The following is a 6,697-nucleotide window of genomic DNA, read 5'->3' on the forward strand; positions in this document are numbered from 1 at the left end:
GGGGGGGGGGGGCAATGGGGGGATAAGGACACATATGTAATACCTTAGTCAATAAAAAAACTTTATTTTTGAAAAGTAAAATTTGAATATCGTAGGATTTTCATATGCCATGAAATATTATTCATCTTCTGATTTTTGAAAAATCATATAAAAATATAAAACTATTCCTAGCTCAGGATCCAACACAATCAGGTGGCAGCTGGATTTGACTCATAGACCCCAGTTGGAGGAACTTGTCTGTGAATCATCAAGAAAATCAAGAGACCAATAGTGAGTTCATGATGGGTCAGGATTCGTAACCAACACTAAAATGATCAAGCATGTACAAATATCCAAGTACTTTCTGCAAATATTAAGGATAGATAAACTGCACTAGAAGATATATTTAAAATCACAGGATATTAACAGGTTAACCCACCTAGAAATGCAGCAGAAAGTTAAAAAAAATATCCTCGCATTTCATAAAGGAAGAAGATGTCTTCCATTTAAAATCTTAATTAGCCTAATGCAATATTTATTTTTAAAGTTATAGCTAACTGCTGGTGAAATTTAAAACATGGCATCTATGTCCCAAATCACAAAAGAAGAAAATGAAGTCTATATTTCAAAAATCAGGAAACAAATAGTCATGAAAATAATTCTTTAAAAATACAGTGTTAGAAAAGACAACTAAGGCCCGACATTCTCTTGTATTTATTAAGCAAGAGGTGACCCAGGACCTCACAGCTACAATTCACTTAGACCACATTCTAAAACAGGAAACTAATAAAAATGTATGGAAAAAAATCTTTTTATGTATTTAAAAATACTCTTGCAAATTACTATTTGGTGAGAGAGGAAATTAAAAGTGCAATAATAGAAAAAAATAATTCATAAGTATTACAGATTAAAATCTGTGTAACTAAAGCTGTACCCATAGTAAATTTATTTCCTCATCTGCATTCTATATGAAAAGAAGACTAGTGAAGGTTTCCAATCACAATTTTAGAAAATAATTACAAACTTTCCTAATTCAAAGAAAGCAGAGGAAAAAACATAAAGAAAAAAATAAATAAACTATCAATTCTGTTAACATATATTGTTTTCTTCCTTTCTTCAGAAAAAAATGTCCCTATATCCATTTTTTCCAAATATCTATGTTTTATTATTATGAGGCATACTTTTATACTTTTAGTCTCTCTTTTTAGCTTTTAACTATCCTCTCCAACAGATTTTTTTTCCAAAACATTGTATTGTTAAGTTGATCATGAACTCCTTGGAGATAAGAGATTTTGTATTCACTTTTGGGTGCCCAGAATTCCCCAAAGTGCCTATCACTGGTAAGCACTTGATTGAATGAATGAGTTAGTATAGCCATAATAACTAGTACATGTATACTGCACATCTAAGTAAATATACACCTTATCCTCCATGAAATAGTCATGTCAACAGTAATCCACTCTCTATTACAAGCCAACGTGTGACCTTCTGTTTAAATTCTATTAATGTGATGGTGAACAAGCAGTCTGATGAGGTAGTTCACCATTTCAATTAAATTAGTTGTGGATGCCAGTTCCAGCCCAGAGTACACCACTTTCCACAGGAGTGGGGAGAACAGGATAGGGAGGCTGCATATTGAAATCTGCAGTCTGTGTGGCCTCATCAGAGTGAAATTCAGAATCATAACATGACTCCTTCCATTCTAATCATCTATTTTCCTTAGGCCACTTGTCATTTGTTGGCCACAGAGTGAATTCTAAGCTTTCCATCCTTGTGTTGGCACATGACATACTGGATTTAATTCCCATACGAGGACGTCTCTATCTGGGTTGAGATGAAAGAAAAGGTTGAATTAAAAGGTTGCACGTTTTTCTTTGTAAAGATCACTAAGTAGTAGCACCTGAACATCCCATATGTCTGAAATACAATGCAGAGAAGTAGAAAGATTAATTTATTTCCTGTTCAAACTTGGTTTCCACTTGATTTAACTGAAATAATTGCCATTGAATATCTTCCCACAGGTCAACTCCATTCCCTCAGAAATGAACAACCAGGGGACAAAACCTTAGCACAGTATTCAGACTGACTCCAAGGGAGGCCAATCCAAATGCATGATAACATTTATCACCAATTTCAAAGCTCTTCTGTGCTGTTTTGCTCTTTCAAACCCACTCTGCCTTAATTTATTGTTACCAGTCTCTTCCCCCAAAGCCGCCTGTCAACCAATGTATGTAATACTATGCCACTCAGCATTCTCTGCATAAGGTAATGCTGGCCTTAAACGACAGTGCTGGCCATTTCTTTGTAGGAAAAACCCTGGGATAATGTTGACCATCATGAATATTTAACTGGAGATCTCTGTTTGTGAATGTTGTGTATCTGCGCGAGCACATATTTGCCAGACTCAGATAGCCACAGTGAAATGATCCCTAACCAAAGTGTGCGAAGGAACGAGGGATGTGAATTCCAGACACCACGGGACACCCCATGTCAGGGCTTTGGGAGGTGATTACTAGTACCTTCCGAGCTGTGGAACTCTGAACTCTGAAATCAAGGGATGTCCGTGGAACTTCACATGGGGGCAGGGGGGCAGCGAGGAGGTGGGCGTGAAGGAGGGAGATAAAAGTACAAAGGAAAAAAGAGAGTCAAAATGAAATAATGGACAAATAAATAGGAGCTGAAGATCATTAGTGTCAATTAGCCTTGTGCCGCTCATATGTGACCAAATGTAAAAATGGTTTGGGGACTGAGTTGTTGAAAAATTCAACAGATAGAATTGGGGCGTAGTCATGTCCTTCTGGAAGGCTTAATTTGGGGTGTGGAGAAATAGAGTTTTATGTTTCCTATTCTTCATCACTCTGATGAGCAGCATGTTCTAGTGAGAGAGAGAAAATGACAACTAATGGAGTCTGTAGGCAAGAGGACAATGGAAGGACAAGAGGCTCTCTCCAACATGAATCCTTTCTATTTAAAAGCAGAAAAAAGCTGCTCTTATCCGATGAAAAGGACAGTGTAAATACTTTGTAAACACAAAAAAACGTAGTTGTTTTAAATAGGGCTGTTAAAGGGAGGCAGAATTTTTTATGGCACAAACTGCATGTTGGAAGGCGTGAAGGATGAGTTGCCAGGTTACATAAACCCCAGCCCTGTGCTCAATAGTGTGTTCCTACTACATCACATCCCAATCCCACCCCACCCCACCCCAACACACACTGACAGGAATAAGGACCGGGAAACACGTATCCATTCAGCAAATTACTAAACATTTAAGTATATGAGGTGGTCAAACGAGTACAGAGTGGGTTGTTCATAACTGCCGGCTAGGAAATTGGAAACCTGATGAGAATTTCTGGAGACTGGACCGAGAATCAAGACATATGTCGCCTAGTCCTGGTTCCCAAACGCCCTGGGGAAGCTGTCACTCATAGCTTTTGACCTGGTTACCTCCATCTTTAAACTGAAAGCATGGGATTTAGTGATCGCAAGGACATTTCTGGTAGAGTATTTAAGGAAAATAAGATGGCAGCAAAATCGGATACATACATTCAGTACAGATATGTTTAGACTAAACCTACCTTTACTTTGTGTGCCTTCTAATCTTATCTGTCCATGTTTAGTTCTTTGATTTCTTTCACCAGTATTTTGTAGTTTTCAGCATACACGTTCTATGTGTTTTGTTAGATTTACACCTAAGATTTTCACCTTACATATACAACAAAATTTCACTTGCTGATAAATGTAAGAATTACTGTAATTGATAAAGTCCAAAAGTAGTGATACGCTTCCAAGAGAAGGCCTCCTGAATGTATCCTGTGCATTGCCATCATGCTCAGCAATGGCTGTGGGTCGGGGGTGGAGGGGGTGGGGGCCGCTGTATTTGCTCCTAGAGACAAACTGCTGTGGGAGGCTCTGAGCTTCCCAGGGACCAGACTTTGAGATACAGTGAAATTAGGACCTGGAGAGAGAGACCTCATCAAGCCATGGGGTCACCATGCCCAGGCAGTGGCAACAAGACACCATAATGAGGAGCTAGCACGTGAAATACTCAATTGCGCCATACAATGTCAGTGGCAAATGTGCCCACTTACACCCCATCCCACCTGCCCTTGTGAGTCCCATGATGACAGAGTTTAAGTCCTCGTTATCCCTTCTCATTGGAAGGGCTCCCGGGACCCTGCTATTCTCCAGCCTCCTGTGCATAATGAATAGTTACACAGAATCTCCACTGAGCAGGGAAACTTCATCTCCTGCTCTTTGGATCCACTTAATTCATAACCATGTTGTGTTTTTAAGCATTTCGGTTCCATAAATACATGCCAAACAATATCTTGTCCCTTTAGCATCCCATATTTGTTTTACTTTAAAAATTGGGAAATAGAGAAATAGTAATTCATTCTCCTGTAGATACGAGTGCCTTCTAGCTTTTATTTTAAATTGTGAGAACAAAACAAGCAGAATTTACTGATCAGGCAATTGTGCATTTCGGCTAACACTGCTGAGTACTAGACATTTTCTTCATACGACTCCTGCTTCATGTGCCTTCCCTTCCCTTCCTGTCCTTTCTTTTTCACTTTCCATGCCTCTTAGAAATAACACAGGAGATGTCTGCCTACGACACTGCTCCATTTCCTGGTGTCCCTGGATTGTGAGCTCTCAGAAAAGCCCTGGCCCAATCCACTCTTTCTGGAAAGGCTGGCTGATGGCATGTCAGCCATGAGAGGTACAGGTGTGGCTGGTACTCCCCTCTCATTACCTGCCAGGCCGGCCCGCAGCTGGCATTACATGAGGGAGAGGAAACAGACTTAACTGTCAGCTCAATGGTGTAGAAACACACTCCTCAAAAAGAAAAAGAAAGAACTGTAAACTTTTAGCAGGAAATGAAATGCTGGTTTCTTGATGAAACACTGGCAGCTAAGAAAAATAGAAGAATTAGAATTTTGCAAGGTGTCCCCATTTAATCTGCTTCCCACCTCCACAACCTTTTCCCCTAGTAACAGACCTTTGAGAGCCACTTTTGCAGGAGATAATAGACATGTGCTTATACCTAATCAGTCAGCTCCTTTATGCTCTTGAAGGATATTAGGAACTCCAACCGGTCTCCTACCTGCTTTGCTCACCAGCAGAGCCTTGGCCAAGTCAACCAGGGCAGTCCCTATCCCTTTAACAGTCACTGCACTGAATGACTGAACTCGGCTGGTGGCCCTGTCAGTCTGACCTTCTCATGCAGGACGGGGCCTCCCACAACTGAGAGGCTGCAGGACACAGACAGCATGGGGGCGGGGGGGGTGCTTCTCTGTTTGTAGTGAGGCTGGAGATCTTCGAGGGCAACGGAAAAAACTGGAAAAAGCAGGAAAGCAGGCAAATTACTGGAATCTAGCAGAGACAAGTACAAATCAATTATCCTCAAAAGTAGATGTAAAATGAATCTGCACAAATACATAAGGCACTTACATTGTATTAAAATAATGCTGAAATTATAGAGCTGTCTGTCATCCGGAGACCGCTAGGTGCCTCTCCCTGCGTGCTGCAGTTTTGTGTCTTCAGGAAAGGATGGAAGAACAGACATGAGAGCCACTGGGCAGAGGCCGTCAGAAACCACGTGGGAAGTCCTCCCCCACTACGTGCAGAGGTCAGGGTGAAGCGCCCCAGTGCGGGCTGTGCTTCCATTTACAGGTAACACTATGCTCCAGGGATCAGACTAGCTGGAGTGAGCTGAACCCCCACCTCCACTAAGAAGCAAAAATAAACAAAAAATCCACAGCTGGGCCATGGAGTGTGAGCAGGTAACATTGTAGATGGGCTATTTTCTTATGGGACTGCAGGATTATTGTGAAAAGGATGACATTGTTTTCTTTCTCAGACACTAAGAGCAAACAATAAGAAGCAGCAAGGCCTTCGGAGGACAAGGCAAATCTTCATAGGTTCCCTTCTCAACCACCCAAAGCAGGACTCAAAGTTTTCAGACTGCCCAGACGTGACTTTTCTAAAGTTTTATTTTCCAACTGTCACTCTTGCTAACCTTTAAAACAATACTGGTAGATCATTGCTAAAGCAAAATACTTTATACTCTTTTCATCACTGAAAAAGACAACATAACCTTGGGACTCTTCCAATATGTAATTTTTAGTATTTTTTTTAAATGTAATAATTGAGACTAAAGAAAATGATGTTTCTCTCATTAAGGAATTGGTCTGTGCCGTCCTCATATGGCCCCTGCAATCCCTGGGTTCAACGGGGCCAGGGGTGGCGGGGAGAAGGGGGAATGGCAAGAGAATTCCACTGCCAGGAAAGCGCTCTTCTCTACCCCAGGATGCTCCTCCCGCTTTGTGCTGCGGAGTGTCTCCTGATGGCTGTGCATTATTGTTCCATGAAGAGCTGGTTTACAGACAAAGGTGGCCTGTCAGAAGTTCTGAATAGCTCAAAGCTAATTGCTGACCCTAACAGGCCCAATTAGCTGTTTCAGGCTCAGCAAGGCAGCCCCTGGGACCCATCCTTTCTCGCACACATATTGTGAAACTCTCCCTGCGCCGGTACCTTGGCTGTAGGCTTTGTAGTCACCATTGAACAGATCAAAGGTTTATTAGAAAGAATGACGGCCATATCGGCCTCAGCAGACCTGACACGGGCATCCCATAAAGCTAGACACACATCACAGGAAAACCCAAAGCACCCACAGGATGAGCAAGAACCCAAGGTGGTATTTTTAGCACAGGTCTCA

This window comes from Myotis brandtii, unplaced genomic scaffold (genome assembly GCF_000412655.1).
Source record: "Myotis brandtii unplaced genomic scaffold, ASM41265v1 scaffold154, whole genome shotgun sequence".
Lineage (NCBI taxonomy): Eukaryota > Metazoa > Chordata > Mammalia > Chiroptera > Vespertilionidae > Myotis > Myotis brandtii.